This window comes from Phycodurus eques, chromosome 18, assembly GCF_024500275.1.
Source record: "Phycodurus eques isolate BA_2022a chromosome 18, UOR_Pequ_1.1, whole genome shotgun sequence".
NCBI classification, from domain to species: Eukaryota; Metazoa; Chordata; class Actinopteri; order Syngnathiformes; family Syngnathidae; genus Phycodurus; species Phycodurus eques.
In genome coordinates, this window is record NC_084542.1 from 14,463,011 (window position 1) to 14,481,428 (window position 18,418).

The 18,418-nt window shown below is 41.9% G+C and overlaps 1 protein-coding gene across 1 annotated transcript in view; it reads right to left on the bottom strand.

The window, feature by feature from the left end:
* Positions 1 to 18,014, bottom strand: part of LOC133416767 (kelch-like protein 29) — a 163,645-nt gene extending 145,631 nt beyond the window's left edge. Inside the window, exons 1-2 of the mRNA XM_061703933.1 lie at positions 17,749 to 18,014; positions 7,390 to 7,462 (exon numbers count right to left, since the gene is read on the bottom strand). The gene's annotated coding sequence lies outside the window, so the exon portion shown is untranslated. The remainder of the gene's footprint in view (positions 1 to 7,389; positions 7,463 to 17,748) is intronic.
* Between the last annotated feature and the right edge of the window lie 404 nt (positions 18,015 to 18,418).

Genomic DNA, 18,418 nt, shown 5'->3' on the forward strand with positions numbered 1-18,418 from the left:
ACCATTTGTTGACTATTGAGAAGATGGTACATTGTGTTGTTGTTTGTTTGTTTTTTTGCTGTTGTTATTGCCTCAGTAACAACAGGAGCGAAAAGAGCATCATGGGAAATATCAGAAAGAAAAACACTTATTACATGAGAGCTGGATTTAAAAAGGCTCACAGAGCTAACGGCCTGAATCCCAGCATGCATCGCTGCTATGCTCAAGTTGTGATCGCATCCTGGCGGGAGGCTGTAAGCTTGATAAAAGAAAGGCAAATAAAAACAAACACACAAAAAAAAGCCTCTAAAGTGGCACCAAAACGGGGGGAACACCAGCCATAATATCCTCAGTAGAAGTCAAAAATGACCAATTACTACTTCTTATTGACTATTGTATTATCTTTTTGACTTACAAGTTTATTTGTTCCATAACCAAGCTTGTAACTTGTTCCCATTGAAATTAATTGAAATGCCAATAATCGGTCAAAAAACATTTTCAATAAAATAAAAAACAATCATTTTTGGTTATGTTTTAATGAAGAAAAAAATAGCATTGTATTGGATATTGGGGGAAAAAAACAAACAATTGCAAACAAATAAACTGGTTTTATAAAATATAATGACTGTACGTATTGAAGTACTACAATGGTATGTTGACTTACGAATGCTCCAACTTTTTTTCGGTTATGCGTGTGAGATGCTTGATTTCTGCTGTGTCCACCATCGGGACTCTTCAATAAAAATGATGTTAAATGTTCAATTATTCACTTCATCAATTAAATCCGGAACATTTACACCTCACTCATTTGTGTTTATTGAAGACTGTACCCACACTGGCTTTTGCCATTACAAATAAAGTAAATAAGAAAACACTATCGGAGGTTAGCAGACGTCCTTGTTTCCCAGATTTGTCCACTTTTTTGTCAAGTAAGCAACCCCAGAAAAATTGTGAAATAATCTGGAGTTCTATTACTTGAATTGGTATTCTGTTGCAAAGAATAACAGTAAATTTTAAAACTATCTCTGGAGACCAGGCGTCCTCTTTTCCCAGATTTGTCGATTTTTCAGGATTTACAAAAAGCTACTCAACAGGATTTATTTTTACTTATCCGGAGTTTTACTACCTTAGTCAATATTCTGTCGAACTGTCAAGTAATTGGCCATCTTTTTAATTGAACCTCAAGTGGCCAGATGTCCTCTTGTTCCATTTTTCAGGCCCTTTTCAGAAAGCAACCCACCGGCCTTCCTCGGGTCTCTGTGTCCAGCCATTGGCCGGCTTTTTAAGTCGTCGTTCTTGCCGTCGATGGGCAGCCAACATGTTCGTCATTACAGCAGCTACACTGACAAGACGTCTCATCACGATACATAAAACCGCAAAAGCTTATCTCCTATTATACAGGAGAAGGAACGAACAAGGTCACAGAAATAATTACCCGCTAACATGACATCACCCGCCACAGCTCAAGTCCAAGAGCCTGAAAATAAATACCTGCTTAAGCCCCTCAACAACCTCGAGGGATGAAGACGCCCTGTATGAAAATCAATAGGAAGTCGAAAGTCTTAAATAGGACTGCTGCTGATGTGAAAATGATTTTGCGGGATTTGGAGTGTGCGGCGCGACACCGAACAACAACGGACGAATACGACTTAGCGTCTGACTCGTTCGCTCACTTTCAAGAGAACCTTGGATGGAAAGAAAGAGAGAGAAGAAAGAAAGAAAAAAAAAAAAAAAAAAAAAGCCGTTCCATATTTGCGGCAGCGGCTTTCAAAACCTAAACAAACTGGAACAAAGACGAAGGGAAAAAAAGTTCAAAAAGACTCGCTGATGTTCAGTGAAAGACCAGCTGGCTCTTTTTCTTCTAATGTAGTCGTTATGAATGCAAGGGACGTCACGTCGCCTTGTTGATTTAAGCCGTGCGGCTCAAATTCGTCTCAAAGCCACAAAAACAATCAAACTGGTCTTTAGGAGGGAAATCTCGGACAAAGCAGTATTTTTCATTGTCCTCACGCTACGCCGCAAGCATGAAAATGTTTGCTTACTTTAGTCAGTAAGCTACTTAGCATATAGCATTTAGTCAATCCCAATTCAAAGATAAAATATGCCGCTCTACCCAATAGAGTGGCGGTGAAGCTATATCCTAAATAACGATGTTAATGCTATAAGGGCTACGGGATAGTTTTTCAATCGTGTGTTCGGTATTTGTTTGTCAGCCGTGTTGCATGCGCAGATGGGAAAACCAGCGAGGCTTAAAAAGGAAACCGACAAGTGATCTTTTGGCGAGTTCATTTTGTATGTATTAGCCAATAACTTTTCCAATCTCATTAGCTGTACGAAGAAGAGGGATAAAAAGTTCACTGCGTACAGAGAAACTTTGGATGCAGCGGCAAAGACACGACACGATGACCAAGTGGCCGTCATAAACATTCGAACGTCTGTCGCTGGCCGTGTCCGAAGAAATCCGAGATGGTTTCACTTAACTCGGAATATTTAATCTCTTGGTTTACATTCGCTAAAACAGCATTGAATTCGCCTAATGTTAGCTAGATAGCGGTTAGCAACATGCGTTTTCTAACGTTGTTAAGTGTTAAAGCTCACCTTCAACGGAGTGTTCACAACACAGACAGACATATCGACGGGCCTTATGGCCATTTCTGTCTTGGAGCACTCGATTCTAGATCGGCGGTGGAACAGAATCCTCGCGTGTGCTGTGCTGAGATTATTGCCGCGCACTAAATACAGTACGATAAACTGTTAAATTCCAGATTTCTTTTTACCTTCATGTGTGGCGTTTGTAACAGATCATCTCTTTTGTGTGTACCGGGGCTTAGCGAGTGTTTTTCAACGGGAGGTAGCGACAAGGAAAGTCATGTGCCGGTGAAACGCTGCAAATAATTACAGGCAGTCAAAGAGCTTGAATTCATGTCAATGATAAGAGGCGGTCATTTGTCAGGTCTGAAAGTAGTAAGCCTCATAAAACGGAGGGAACCAGTGAAGCCCAGGTTTAAGGATAGGACAGGGAGGCAAAGTGTAACGTCACTTTTTCCTCATCTTTCCAGATTTCCCCCGAAACGCAGAGCCAGCGGTTGTGATCCACAGTAGCTGGATAAATTCACCTGGCTCCGACATACTAAGGAAGACAAGCTTCGTAATATATGCCAGATGCATCGTGGCCCCAAGCAACAGTCACTAGCTGCTGCTCTTGTGCGACAGTTGTCCATAACCTCCACGCTAGATACCTTAAAGCAGCGTCGTAAATCACCCGTGATGCCTCACACGCCGCAAAAAAGTGGCCACTAGCGCGCATTATTAGCCTCGGCAATACCGATACGTTGTTCGGACCAACTGCTGTGCACTAGTGTGTGTCCGCCTCTTATGATTCCACGCTTAACCACATAATACCCCCCCCCCCCCCCCCCGCTCCCGCCATACTCGCATCGCACCTCTTAATTTCAGCAGGGGAGACAATAATAGATGAGGTAGGGATCATGAGAGAAAAATCGGACCTTCCACAATCCTCATCATGATGGTACACCTTGAAGCAAGTTCAAGGGTCACCTCATTACCACCGCCCCAAACCCCCTACGTCGGCCATATCTTCAGTTGCGCTTTGTCAGCAAGTTAGGAAGGGTGATTTTTATATTTTTTTCCCCCCTCACTTGCCAGACAATTCATTAAGTACTCCCGCACTGTCTAATGTGATCTAATACGAGAGCTGTTTCGAATATTTCAGTCACCCTAAGTCGCTAAAAATAAACAAAACAAAAAAAAAAAAAAACGACACCCTTTCGGTATAATGCAGTGCAGTAACAAACAATGTTATTACACATTCATACAATAATGCATTAGGAATAAATACATTATTACACATTAGTAACACATTACATTCAGCCCGCCTCCCATATTATTCAACGGCAGTTTAGTACAGGGTATTTACTGAGTGCATAGTGCACAGGTGGGTGACTAAAGTCAAGGAGAGTTAGTAAGTTAAAACGTCATTTTTTTTATTTATTTTTTAATGTTTATCTCATAAAAGAATTGCTTTATTTTTTTCTACAAGTGAATAATACAACAGTAAAAACAAATCCTTAAAAAATGCATTCTTTCTGGGAAAAAAAATAAAATCTAGGATTTTTGAGAATGAAAGTGCTCTTTTGAGGAAAAGGGGTAGTGTGAAAACAAAGGTTCCTTGAAGACTATAAAATGTTTATTTTGTTTTATTTTCATAAAATGCCTTTGAATTGTACATATACACGTGAGAAGCTTATAATTTCATTAAATAATTGTTTACATTAGACCAGGGGTGTCTAACACACCTTTGTCGCCAGCCACATCACAGTTATGGTTCCAAAATAATTGCTTTTGAAATCAGAAGCCAGTAAAAACTGTTCAACTAGAGTGTGAATCAATTTTATTTTGAAAGTGGGGTTGGGAGCAAAAAAGGCGTCCTATATCTCAATATTTTCAAAAGTGAAGAGAATTTGCAATTTTGGTATTTTAGCACGAAAAACAAAGTCGATGCACACTCTCGCGGGCCACATAGAATGACGTGGCTGTTTGACACCTGTGCATAGGACTGTCATTTTTTATAAATATTAACATGATTCAAAAAATAGAACAAAATGAAGGATTTTATTGAAATAACCAATTTTACAAATGTCTCTCTTTGTGTTGAACCTCGTCTCCAAATGACCAAGCCCATCTGTGTTTTAAAAATCAAAGTGTGTCCCTTGAGCACAGAAGTCTGCTGCACAGTGGCACCGAGCTGCTTCCCGGCGCAACTGGTAACTATAATTGACTGCACCGCTCAGCGGGACGGACGGAGGCCGCGTTTGCCGCGGTGCCCTGCGGTTTTTCATTCGCTGCAGGTCTGCGGCGTGCCTTTGAGCGCCGCTCTCTGCGTGGGACCGGCGGAGACGTTTTTCCTCACTGCGGAGGCTTGTCATTCGTCATTACGCGAGCTAAGTGCCGAGAATGACGCGGCCCGACAGCTGCGCTTTGCCTTCTGGGGTCTCCGAGTAAACGGCACGCGCCGGGCTGATCGTGACCGTTGCTTTCCGAGGTGTGCTGTAAAATAAACGGATTGTGTCTGTCAACGCTCGGCCCGCAAAACAAAAACAATCCAAGAAAACTTGAGCATGGTACAATTTGTGAGGAACTAGAACAGAGCACTCACTCGCTTGATCCCAAAACGTAGCTACTTTGACCATTTTTGATCAGGTAGGGTTTTACTGAAGTCCACAGAATTCTTGGTTTCTTGTTCTTGCCATCCTTGTATTTGATTAGATTAGAAATTAAGAGAATTCTTCCTTAGATATAAGACAATCATCTTGCAGAGTTTGAGTGTGGTGAAATGTGTACTGATTAGAACTACGCACTCATGTGACCATAAATCTCAGCTTCACCCACCATCTGGTATCAGATGTCATACCAAAATGAACTTAATTCTTGCTCAAATTTAAGACAATCATCTTGGAAAGTGTGAGGACGGCAAAATGCGTGAGTGCTCAAGCAACAACTAGAACTCACCCGACCTTTAACCTCAGCTGCATTGACCATTTTATGTTTGACACTCTTCCAAAATCCATAAAGTTCTTGCTTAGATTTAGGACAACGATCACTCTTACGTTTGAGAATTGCAGTATTTCTGAGTTCTAGAGTGGCGACATTGACAATCTTGGATCAGATATTGTACCAAATTTTAAGGTAATTCTTGCTTAGATGTAGGACAATCAATGAAAGTTTGAGGACGGAACAATTTGCCGTGAGCGCTCGAGTAGTGACTCGGAACATGCACTTGCTTGTTCAGAAAAACTCAGTTACATCAACCATCTTCTATCAGATGTCATTCCAAAATGAACAGAATCACTGCCTCGGTACCAGACAATAATCCCTGAAAGCTTGAAAATTGATCAAATTTGGTTTTGGTCGAGCGCCGACTCAAACCATGCACCCGCGCGTCTGCTAAATCTGCCATCTTGGATCACCTATTGCACAGAAATCGGAAGAATTCTTGCTTAGATTCAAGACAGTAACCCCTGAAAATTTGAGGATGGCAACATTGGTGAAGGCTAGCGCACTAAACAGAACCGTGACTTGAAACCTTAGCAACGTTGACCAACTTGGATCAGATATTGTTGCAAAATTATTACAATTCTGACTTCGATGTAGGACAATCCCTGAAAGTGCGAGAGCGCTGACTAGAACCACACACTGCTTGTGAAACTGTTCAAACTTAACATGTGCTCCCTGATATGTTTCAGCATGCGCCAAAGCAATCAATCTGGATGGCCCAACCAGCGCCTTCAACAAGCACTTCGATCCCCAGAAGTCAACAGCGAGTCCGTCTACTCCTGGGTAATTCAGTTCTATCTCATCAGCAGCGGCCGGACCGCCACAGTCCCGGGGTCCCGACTTCCCATCTCCTAATGACCCGGGATCAGACTCCAGCATGGGCAATCGCTCCACCGACAGACTCGCACTCCATCACTTCCGAGTGACATTTGGCGGAAAACAAAGAGAGACTCATTTCGCAGGAAGTGGAGCGGAATAAATGGCGCCGTCTATCTACGTTATTCCCGACAATCGGCCAGCTTTTGCCACTGGAGCAGAACACGGATAGGAATAAATAATCTCAAAATCAAGATTAGTGGTGTGTAAGAAATGGGATTTACTACCCTTTAAATAAAAATTAATTGCAAGCGTCGACTCGAACTCACTGGACCTTAAAACTCAGTTACACCGACATCTTGTGTCAAAAATTTTTTCTAAATCAACAGAATTATTCCTTAGATGCAAGACAATAATCCCTCAAGTCTCGACAAGGGTAAAATGTTTGTGCTCGAGCGCCGACGAGAACCACGCCCTCGCTTGACTGGAGACGTCAGCTTAAATTGACCATCTCGTGTCAAATATCTTTCCCAAAACAACAGAATTATTGATTCAAGAATCTCAGAATGTTTGAGGATCATAAAATCTCGTGAGTGTTAGAGCGTCGACTACAACATTCTCGACATGAAACCTCAAGTACCCGTAGTATTCATCATAATGTGCCAGATCTTTCCCCAATGTTTCAAAACTAGCAACATTCTTGGCGAGCTACAAGACAATAATGCCTGAAAGTTTTCTGATCGTTAAATGTCTGCATGCTCGAGCGCCGAATACAACCATGATGCACTCGCTTGACCATAGACCTTAGCGACATCACCCTGTGAGGATTGTCTACAGAAAGTTCGCTTTTAATTGGTACCTAAATGTCAGCGCATGTTTACATTTTTTATTGCACTCCTTGCACCAAAGTCGAAGACAAAAAAAAAAAGAAAAAGAAGCACCTCTTTTTAATGAATCCACATAAATGCCGTTCCATGTAGTTTTAGCATAATTACCAATAGCCACTTTGCCATGTCTTACCTTCAGACTCTGGTGGATGACGAGGATGCTCATCACAGACAAATTACATCCGGCGCGTATTTCCGTCACACACCTACGGAGACAACAAAACTTTATGACTTGACGAGCTAAATGATTACAAATCTAAACATCGGTGCCGATATCGTCATGCGTGTTGGCCTCTAAATGATGAAAATGAGAAACCTCTTTTGCTCAGATGAAGGGGAATCTGCATCTGGAGATGTATTGTCACAATCTGGAGACCGGATAAATGACTCTGCCGGGACCGACGGCGCCAACGTCCTGAGAGCACATTAGCGCGCCACGTCAGGTAATTTGCCGGTGGTAAAAAGGTCAAACCGGAGGCGTGTGGCTGCAAAAGTCGGAAAAGCTCTCGGGGGGGATTGGACACCGAAGTAAAAATGAATAAAAGATATTAAGTCGTATGGAAAAGCCAGAACCATGACGACAAAGGTTCCTTTGTGGAGTTTAAAGAGAGTCACAACGGTAGAGTCGATGGAGGACAAGGAGTACAGCTGTAAGAAATTTAAAGATTTAAAGCAACAATCAGTGGGAAAACAAATGTGGTGTACAAACCTGGTGTAAAAACATTGTTTAAAAATGTGTAAACCTCCCATGATGGGGTAAAACAATCTGAAAACATCGCAGTGTAAAAATACGACACCGTGGTGTCAAAACCCAATCATTGTGTAAATATCTGACATGGCCATGTAAAAGCAAGACAATGACAATGCAGTTTAAAACCATGACATCCTGGTATAAAAAGGAGATTGTCGTGTAAAACAACGATATCAGGGTGTAAAAACGTGGCAGGATAGTGTAAAAACAATATTGTGGGATAATAAAAACACGACATTTCAGTTTGAAAATACAATAATGTGGTGTAAAACATGACGTCACTATCAAAATGTAAAAAAAAAAAAAAAAAAAGCATGTTGAGAAGCATGACATTGTGACGCAAAAGCACATCAGTGTGGTGTAAAAACAACATTGCGGTATAAAAAAATATGGCATTAGGGTGCGTGAATGACCTCGCAAAGTAAAAATATGACATTGTGGTGTGAAAACATAACATTGCGGGATTAAAAATACATCATTGCCGTGTAAAAACATGACAACGTGGTGTAAAAATACAACACTGTGGTGTAAAAGCACGTGGTTATGGCGTAAAAATGTGACCTGGTGGTGTAAATGCGACACTTGGGCTCTGTCAGAGCGCGGCGGCGAGCTCCCTGCGCTCTGTCTTAACCGGCAGAGAGACTCGAGTCTTGCTGGGATCAGGAACAAATTCCACATTCAGCCCCGAGAAGATCCTGAATAAAGCATCACTCACCGCAGACATGTCTTACTCCTCGCTTAACACTGACAAGCCACACATTTTTTTTTGTTTATACACGCATATATTTCTACACCTACGCACGAATAAAACACAGACCCAAGCGTTCCCTCTTGGGTGTTTTTCTGGGGAAAAATAGGCTGCAATGCAAATAAGAAGGATTCAGCAGCTCCAGTTTGACAGCGTGGAAAAACACAATGAGAGTGGATCTTTTTTTTTTTTTTTTTTCTCTCAGCCAAGTGTTGTAAGAGTGCCGGAACGCCAGGATCTGCTGCTGCCAGAATATCGGCAGTGACAGTTTTCCGGCAAAACTTCTCCAAGTGTTAAAAGTGAAAGACTTAATAATAAGAGTGTGGCGGACGGATGGCGGCTTTCGAGATGAAGTCGTTATTTCTCACGACGCGGTTGTGATGATTGTGCAGGTAAAAAAGGGACAAAAGTGCCTCCTGGCAAAATTCTACCCGAGGGGATCGTTGCAGGGAGAAGTTGGCTGGGAGAATACGGCTTCATTCGAAAAAGGAGTAAGAAGAAGAAGAAAAAAGGAACTTGTTGCAAAAAGGACCTGACAAAATATGAATTATTAAATGGGATTCTATATGATCCATGCACTAGAACCTTTGAGATCAGTTCTCATGATTTTCCAGCAACTTTAAGCAGTTCTATATTATAACCTGTATTCGATTTTTACATCCTTTTTGGTTGATGTTGTTTTAGGGCTATGAATTTGGAGACTTTAAATCATAATACACATTTCACATTCACATCATAAAATGTGTTATCATGCTATGAGCAAATAAATGTGCCATTATAAAGTGCTATTTTTCCTTATTCAAAACATAAACTAACTTTTTTTTTTTTTTGGTGGGGGCTTGAACGGATTAATGACCTTTCCATTCATTTCAATGGGGAAAGATGATTTGCGTATATCAAGCCACCACTGTACATTAAAAATATAGAAATATTTAATGACAAAATAATAAATGATGATATTCTGTTAAGTGTGTCAAATATTTCATTTATTTATTGTATTTATTACATCCCATTAAAAAAAAAAGAAATCACTTGTTGAAACCTCATCTCAGAAATACTAACATTTTTTTTCTAAGGGAAGAAAAAGCACAATTACAAATGATGCAAATGTGAGATATTTACACAATAAACCGGCAAGAAGCATCACTTGGAAACGGGGAGACAAAAACCTTATCGAGCGGCAGAATTAAGAAGCCCGCGGAGAAAGAAAAAATACAAAATAAAAAGTGTAGCCACCATGAAATGAGAGATGCTTCCCCATTAAGTGCAGGCGTCATTAACGAGCTCATTGACTTCTCCCTATAGATGTATACTTTGCCTCCTCGATGCGCGATAAACAAAACCTCAAGTAACAAAGTCAGTTAACTAACTTTAGCTGCTCAGACGGTTTTGCAGGGGAGGGGGGGGGGGCTAATAAATCATCCGCGTAATCTTACATCGACCCGTGCCGCCGCTCGACTGTGAAATATGCTGGGGGGGGGGGGGGGGGGGGAATAACTTAAATATTTTTTTATTTTTTTTTTAAATCAGCTTTTAAGCAGCCGAGGGCAATCGAGACCTCGGTGATGTCACCGGGTTCTCGGGGACGCGCCCCTTTTAAATGTTTCTCCTCCGGTCGGGCGCGGAGATCCGATATCCCGCGTCCGCCCTTGACACGTCGTAAAGTGAGTGTCGGACATCCGCGACGCTCACTTCATCACGGCGTGTGTACGTGTTTAAAAATGAGCCGGCCATAACCCTTCACGACATTCCTTATCGACGTTGAGCTACGAGCGGCCGAGTGATGAACGGTAAAGACGGGAGACGGGATATTTAGCAACCCGTTGTGTTTTTGCAATTTAGTTTAGAACAGTGCCTCCCCAACCTTTAGTGAGCCAAGGCACATATTTTATTTGAGAAGAATCTTTCGGTACACCAATTATTTATAAAAAAATTTTTTTTTTTTTTTTCAAGTCGCAAATAGATATACTGCACAGTGCCAGCATGACGTACAAGTTTGTAAAAAGAGTTTTACTTTTAGTGGCGTGTAATTGGGGGGGCTTTCAGGGGCATCCAGGGTGTTAGTTGTTGCTGTCCAGTAAAACGTAAAAAGCAGCCCTGCCTCGATATGCATTTGCATAGATAAACGTTATTAATCCCATACGGCAAAAATAAGATTAAGTTCGGTTAGAAAGAAGTTACGAGCGTTGTTTTCATTTCGGGTTATCGTCTCATTCGGCGGCTTTTAATCATTTGTCTGCGGCGACGGAATAAACATGTAAAAGCTTCTCTGGGCAACACAACTCATTTGCATTTGTGCCTCTTGACTTAGGAGGATACATAAATCATATTTACGCCAAAGTGTACGCGCGCATTTCTAATCGTGTCTTATTTACAACCCGTTTGCCTTCGTCATGAAATATTGGCCGCGGCACAGCCGAGCCATCTCGCGCTGGGCTGTTGATGAATGAATGCTGGCGGTGGATTTTTGCTTGCGTAAATAAATACCTGCAGCACAAAAGCATCGGGGGTCATTAATTGTCCTTAGTGATTACTTCAAGTAGCGTCTGGCTCCTAATAGCAAATGCAAACACGCGCCTCCTGAACCATCACCTTCATTAGGACAAGCGATACAGCGCTACCGCAAACACTAGCTTTTCATTAAAAGTGACAAGCATATGGCGACCGAGCAGTCGCCGGCTAGCGCGAGAAGCTACGTCTGCAGTTCAGTGCCGTTCTTTGTCGAGCGCAAAAAGTGCCACGAAAAGCCAAAGAAAAAATGCTGAAGATGCTGGAATAGCCAAATAAAATGTGCTGCATCTCGTCAACCATTTGCGTGGGACACCTGCTGTGTGCTTCAAACCAAAATGGCCGACTTGCTGTTCAGTTTCAGGCTCGAGTGTTGTTGTTTTTTGAAATCGCCAAGTTTATAAAATGAGGCTTAAAATCAATAATACATACAACAATACAAACAATACATGACAGGCATTTGAGCACATAGTTCCTGCTAATTACATACCCACAAAGCTTTGCGTTCCAACATAATACCGCAGCCTAGGGCTGGGCGATTAATCGAAATTCAATCGTAATATTGTTTTCGGCTGCTAACGATCATAAAAATGTTATAATCGAAGAAAAACGATTCCTGTGCCGCGGCACGGGTTGCGTATGCAAGTTCCTGGGTCAGAAAATGCGCCCTGAACGCACCTTGCGTTGCTCGTAGCAAGCGTGTCATGCATGTTCGTCATGTTTAAAGCGGTTCATTGGCACCCCTGTTGGGGTTTACTGTAAAACTGAACGCACCACAAAAAGATTTACACGCATTGTATATTTACAAAAGATCTGGCCCGTCCGTCTTTTTGTTTAATTATCAAATGTGCCTCAAAAATCGTCAAAAATCAAACAGTTTAATTTGAATCCCATTAAAACAAAATTAAATGTGTTTCACCTGGCCCTTCATGTTTTCTTTAAAGAATTGTACCCATCCTACAAATTCTGTGTTTTCTCATTTACTAAATAAAAGTAGGGCTGTGAATTTCCAAATACGAGCAAGCAAATAAAAAGAAAGTATTACGTGTTCAAATAAAGTGTTTAACTTCAGAATAATTATTTGAAAAAACTAACAAAATACAGGTAATACTTCATGTTTTGATCATACGGTAGAAGCAAAATGCATTATACGTCCGTAGAAGGGTTTTCCAGAATTGTGAGGTCAACTTTTGGGGATGCGTATTATACACGGGTGCGTATTATACGCTAGAAATTGTGGCCATGTCCCGACATTTCATTACAGTGGCCATGTCCCGACATTTCATTACAGTGGCCATGTCCCGACATTTCATTACAGTGGCCTTCTATTTAAAGTTTTCCCTCAATGATTCAAATTTGAGATGAATTACTACAATGAGACATCCGTGTCGTTGTGCAGGCCCGCTGATTCTTTTTAAACTTTGAGTTGAGCTTAAATACTGGATGACATGCCTGCACAAAGATGAAATAATAGCGCGGGGGAACGTCACTGGCGAGGCGGCGTCCCGACATTTGCGACCAAGCGCCGAGCAGATAGACATGTTTTCCCAACCCGCCCGCCCGTGTGTGCGGCCATCCCGCTGCGTCATCATAGGAGGCTAACAGGCTTAAGTGGCCCCCCCGTGGAGACTCTCAAGACTCGGCCCCTCCCCACCCATCCCCCTTCTCATGACGCCTGACAAGCTCGGGCCTCAAAAGCGGGGCGCTCGACCCCGAGTGTTCCGAAGCAAACCATGTGAAGCTTGACTAGGCATTGAGGAGATGATAATGGCTTTAAACAGGCGCTTCTCGGAGGAAGAATTCTGCAAAACGTTGCAAGAGACAGCTTTTAAAACAAGTAAAAATAGAAACGTTGATAATAATTTTACACAGTGTCTATCAAGGGACCGAAGGCCGCTTTACATTATTTAGCGTTTTACCATGTTGAACAGGAATTAAGTATTTCAAACTAAATTTGCCTGAAAAAAAGGCCAAATTGTTCAAAACTTCACCTTGCTAAGTAAAACAGGCATCTCTAGCTGAACGCAACTTTATAGAGTTTCGTTTCTCAAGACAAGTCATTAAACAAACAAAAAAAAAAAAACACCGTCAATCCAAATGAAGCCGTTGTCTCACTTCTGGAAAGTATTTCATCACGTTATTAGCAGGCGGCGCACGTTATGGCCAACCCGAGCCACTTCCATCCGACGCGCTAATCAACACGGGCCGGCACTGGACACCGCGTTGTGATCAATGATCGCCGCTAAAGCGATCACCGCACGGAGCAATTAGGCTAAGTGCAGGCGGGCGCTATGTTGCTGGCTACAAAGGCGCACACGTCGTTTTTTGGTTTTTTTTCCCCACTGACATTTCACTCAAGCCATCGCCACTTCAGCAGCATTATGTGTAAAAGGGGCTTAAAAAAAGAGAGATGCTAATGCTAATGAAGTACTTCATCTTTCTTTTACTTTGTTGAATTGCTCTTTTGAGACTCTTGTTTGCGCTAAGTCAATTGTTTAAATCATTAAATCAACAGATCCAATCAGAAAAGACGAATATTGAAGGCTTGCACTTAACGTTTTGCACTCGCTGAAGTGCAATAAGACATGACGCCCTTCACGACTCGAGAGGCGCCGAGTGAGCAAAATCACACGCATAATTTGGCTTCATTACGCAGCGGAGCACAGCAATGAATTCATATTTTATTTGATTTTTTTTTAAATAACATGCAGAGCATTTATTTCACTGGATTGTGTCACTTCCTTGAGGCGTTTTACATTTTTACTGTATTTTGCTGTCATAATATGCATATACTCGATGGTGGGGAAAACTATTTTACGCAAAAAAATTAAAACCAAAATAATTTTGGGGTTTTTTTTTCTGGATAAAGAAACAACAAAAATTGAGATACGTGGTATAGAATGACGAATGAAAAAACTTATTTTTAGCACATACTCCACTGACCTGCCACTTCACTGAAAAAAAAAAGAAAATTAAGGTAACAAAACAAAAGGTAATAAAGATATCTTAAAAAATAATGCAACTTAACATTATAAAGGTTGAAGCAATATATAACATAAATCCAACTTTACAAAAAAAGGTTATTGTTGTTTTACTATGAAATACTCTAAAATATTGGTAAAAAGTAATAGTCATCTTTTAAAATGAAAACAAAACAATTAATACTACTAATAACACAAAACCAAAGGTTAAAAGATGAAATAAATACAAACATTTTGGAAAATTCAAACTTCCTTTCTCGTGATCTTTGTAAAAGGCAGAATTTTTGCTACATCTCTAATATTGGGATCGCATTGGATTATGCAGGTGTACCTAATGAAGCAGCCTCTTTTAAAAAAAAAAAAAAAAATGTTTTTTGTTTTTTTAAATCTGCCCGCATAGTAACATCTGCTAACATTTGCTACTACATCGCTGATGCAAACACGAGCTTTGCGAACACATAAAAAAATACATCTCACGCGGCCTCATGCTTTACGAGGCACTTTGGCGCCGCTTCACTTCTTCTATTTTTTTGTTTTTAAACCACGGCCAAACTGGCGGCGACCAATCCAAGAACACACATGAAGTTTCGTCACCATGTCTCGCTAATGTTTTACTAACCGCTGTGGGGTGCCCAGAAATACCAGCACTCAAAACAGCTGTTTATACAATCAATAGAGTGTGCTGCGATAATAACGAGGCAGCAAAATGTCAATGAATGGCCGTTGTTTTGTAAAGACAGAGATGTATGGGAATCTTGTAATCAAAACCACAAGCCTAACTCATTAATGCGCATCAGTGGACCCTACCATTTCGGCGAGGCAGGTGGACAATTCCATTGTGGCTTTAACAGCAAAAACAGACATCGACAAAAGTACAAAATATTTGTATGTAAGCCAGCGGGCTACTACCTGTTCACGGAGAATGCCGTAAAACATAATACCGGACTGTACCATTTGGAGTCTGGAGCCGGGGGACACTTCCGTTCAGACTCAAAGATTGATCATCCAAAATAAATTTCACTAGCGTGAGTGTCTGTATCTTAGCTCGCAAGCTGACCTTCTGGTTTGCAAAAATAAATAAATAAATGTTAAAAAAAATTTTAAAAAATAAAAAGATTTAACCATTTACATTCTGGGGCACTTCCACCTCAGATGGCAAAAATAGTAAATAAATTCCATCAAAATAAGAAAACCTAATGAAAATAATACGAGTAATCGAAGGAGACTGTACCATCTGCGTTGTGGGGCAGTTCCATTGTAACTCAGACTGCAAAAGTAGTCAAGAAAATCAACGAAAACAAGGGAAACTAAAATGCTACAGCACCATATTAGCGTTTGCCTGTCCGTATGTTAGCTAGCAGGCTATTTCTTGGCTCATGAAGAATGGGAAGACGACGCTAGCATTTGCATTTTGTCACGGGGAAAGCTTCGATCGCGAGTCAAATGGAAACATTTGAAAATAAATTCCACAAAGAAACAAACAAAAGTCGATCATGAAGCCAGCGTTTGCTCATATTTACTATTTACTTCCGAGTTCGTTAAACATGAGGCGTAAATGGTCGGGACAGTGCCATTTGCGGTCAGGGGGGAGTTCTATTGCAAATCAAATGGCAAAAGAAATTCCTCTTTCTGCACTTTTAGCCCAATTTACCAGGTTCTTCCGCAAAGTTTCGCCTAAATCCATCCTCCCCCTCGTCATACCTTGGTGCTTGGCGGAGGTAATAACGACCACAAAAATGCCCTGGGGCCGGCACGACTGTAATTTGCTGAGCAAAGCGCCAACGGGGGCCATCGGCTAATAGGATAAATGACTCCGGTTGGACCTCGAAATGAATTCCTCCGGCCAAGGCGAGTCCCCGGGCTTGGGCGTAATTCACATCCGGACGAGGACGGATTACCCTCAGAGACAAACGGGGGAAGAACTGTGCTGTACTCTGCATACGGCAGAGATGGCAAAAGTACTCACACTTTGTATTTTAGTACATGTACAGATAATTGAGTAGATTTTAAAAAAGCCTCAGGTAAAAGTAGAAGCACTGATTCAACTCATTAACTGTATGTATAAAAAAAAAAAAAAAAAAAAAAAAAAGACATTTTACGTGTATATTGTGGCTGTCGGGCAGTAACCAAATCTATTAACTCTATTGGACACTCGTACTCTCTGAGAAATGTTGTAAAACGCCGCCTCTTCTTCACTTCGCGGGAGCCGTGCGGCGTTACGTCACCTCAAGATTGCAAGTCTGGATTGTCTTCTTTCGACGATCGTTGAGTGAAAATAAGCTAAGTGTGTTGTTAAAAAAGGGTTTCGCTGCAGAAGGAACTGTTCAGCCACGAAGGTAAGCGCGTGCAAGATTCATCTCCGCCTTTCCCGTAGCTTAGCCAGCTCATCGTTTTATAAATCGCATCACTCATGGTTCGAAGATTCAAACAACTCCCTTAAATAAGGCCACAGAAGGGCAATAGCTTGCTCGTCCGATTAACGAGATCACGTTCCTCCGTGTTACTGCTAACCCTCCATTTTTCCACCTGGCCAGACCACAAAAATTTTTTTTTTAACCTCATCTCGTCACCTGCAGGACGTTGAAAAAAGTAACCAGCCTATTTTGACAAAGTAAGGTGCATAAAGTTTTCAAATGCAGGGAGTGAAAGTCAAAAGTCGTCTGAAAAGTAAATAAATACGCAAGTGGCGATAGTTGCAAAAATCTACTTCAGTACAGTGACACAGAGTGCACATTTGTGGTGATGCTCGTGAAAGCATCAGCAAGAAGTGAGGGGTGGCGTGGGTTGATAAATCATGCTAAATATGGAGGCCAGCTTATGATAATACCATCACTGGAGTCAACATGACGCCTGGCGCTTGCTTGGCTGAGTCCAGCGACGACTAAATATAGGAAGTTGCCCCACAAACAAAACGAACAAACAAAACATGCTTATGATATAACAATGTGTTTAGCATATTCATAAGAGTTGGAGGCTGAGTTCCTAATATTGTGACTCTCTTTGTGCAGCTATGGTATTAATATGATGCTGCGCAAGCTACAAACATCCAATTAATAGCACATAAATGAACATTATTGCATTGTACTGGGGTCCAAAGTGCACTTATTGTGAGGGGTCCAGTCATTGTTTACATCAGCACACTTAAAACAATGCAAGCCGAGCACTGGATGTGCTCGGGAATTCACAATAAATCCCAATTATGGCTAATCAATATTTCATGTGGATTAATCCCAAACGCAATGCAAATGTCGATTGAGTCTAACTTCCTTAAGTGCCTTTAATGGATGGGACCAGCTGCATGCATATAACATGTCATAATAATCAGAATCATAATAATCACAATAATACTCATAATAATATACAAGTTGTGTTTTGTGTTCAGTCTCAGCGCCTGCGCACAACGTTTAATTAAATCCATTCATTGATACCATGACAAGTGAGTGGCTCGCGTCCGTGCTGGTGGCCGACAGACGAGCGCCGAGAGGCGGCCGCTGGCTGGTTTACCTCCGCTCGCGGCTCCGCTGGTGCTCGCTTCCCTGCCCCGGCCGACAAGCTCCGCCACCCGCGGCTTCGGTTCGTCTCTCCGCCCGCCCGCCCGTCGCTCCGTCCTCCTTTCCTTTCCTTTCCTTTCCGAGGCGGTCCTTATCCAGCAAAGAAGACGCGCTTCTGGCGCATAGTTGTCCAAGTAGACTCGGAGGAAGGTGGCTAAAAGGTGAGCTCGGTCGTCGGTGTAGCGGGTCACCGACGGCGGGGGACCGTGCGGCGAAGGAAGGCTGTCGAAGACTGGAGGAAGACTAGTGGCACCGCACGTAGAAGACACTTTACTCCGGAGCAAGCTCCTCCCCCTGAATGTGCGCGTGTGCTCCGGCCACACACCGGTGCGACAGCACCACCCGCAGGACATTTAGTGGAAGTGCAGGAGTGCCGCTGGGCCAAATGAAAAGAAGGTTCTTTGGATGATGCGCTCACTGTATGCAAAACAAATGTTTACCGACTTCGTTTTAGTGTGGATTCCGATGAAAACGATTTTTGGTGAAAATGATCAAAGTTCGGGCGACATTTTTTGGTGATTTTTGGAGGGGACGAGGGTGTCATTTTGGGTGATTTTTTTTTTGGAGGGGTGTGACAATTTGGGGTGGTTGGGGTTTAGCGGTGAAATTTTGGCCTTATTTTT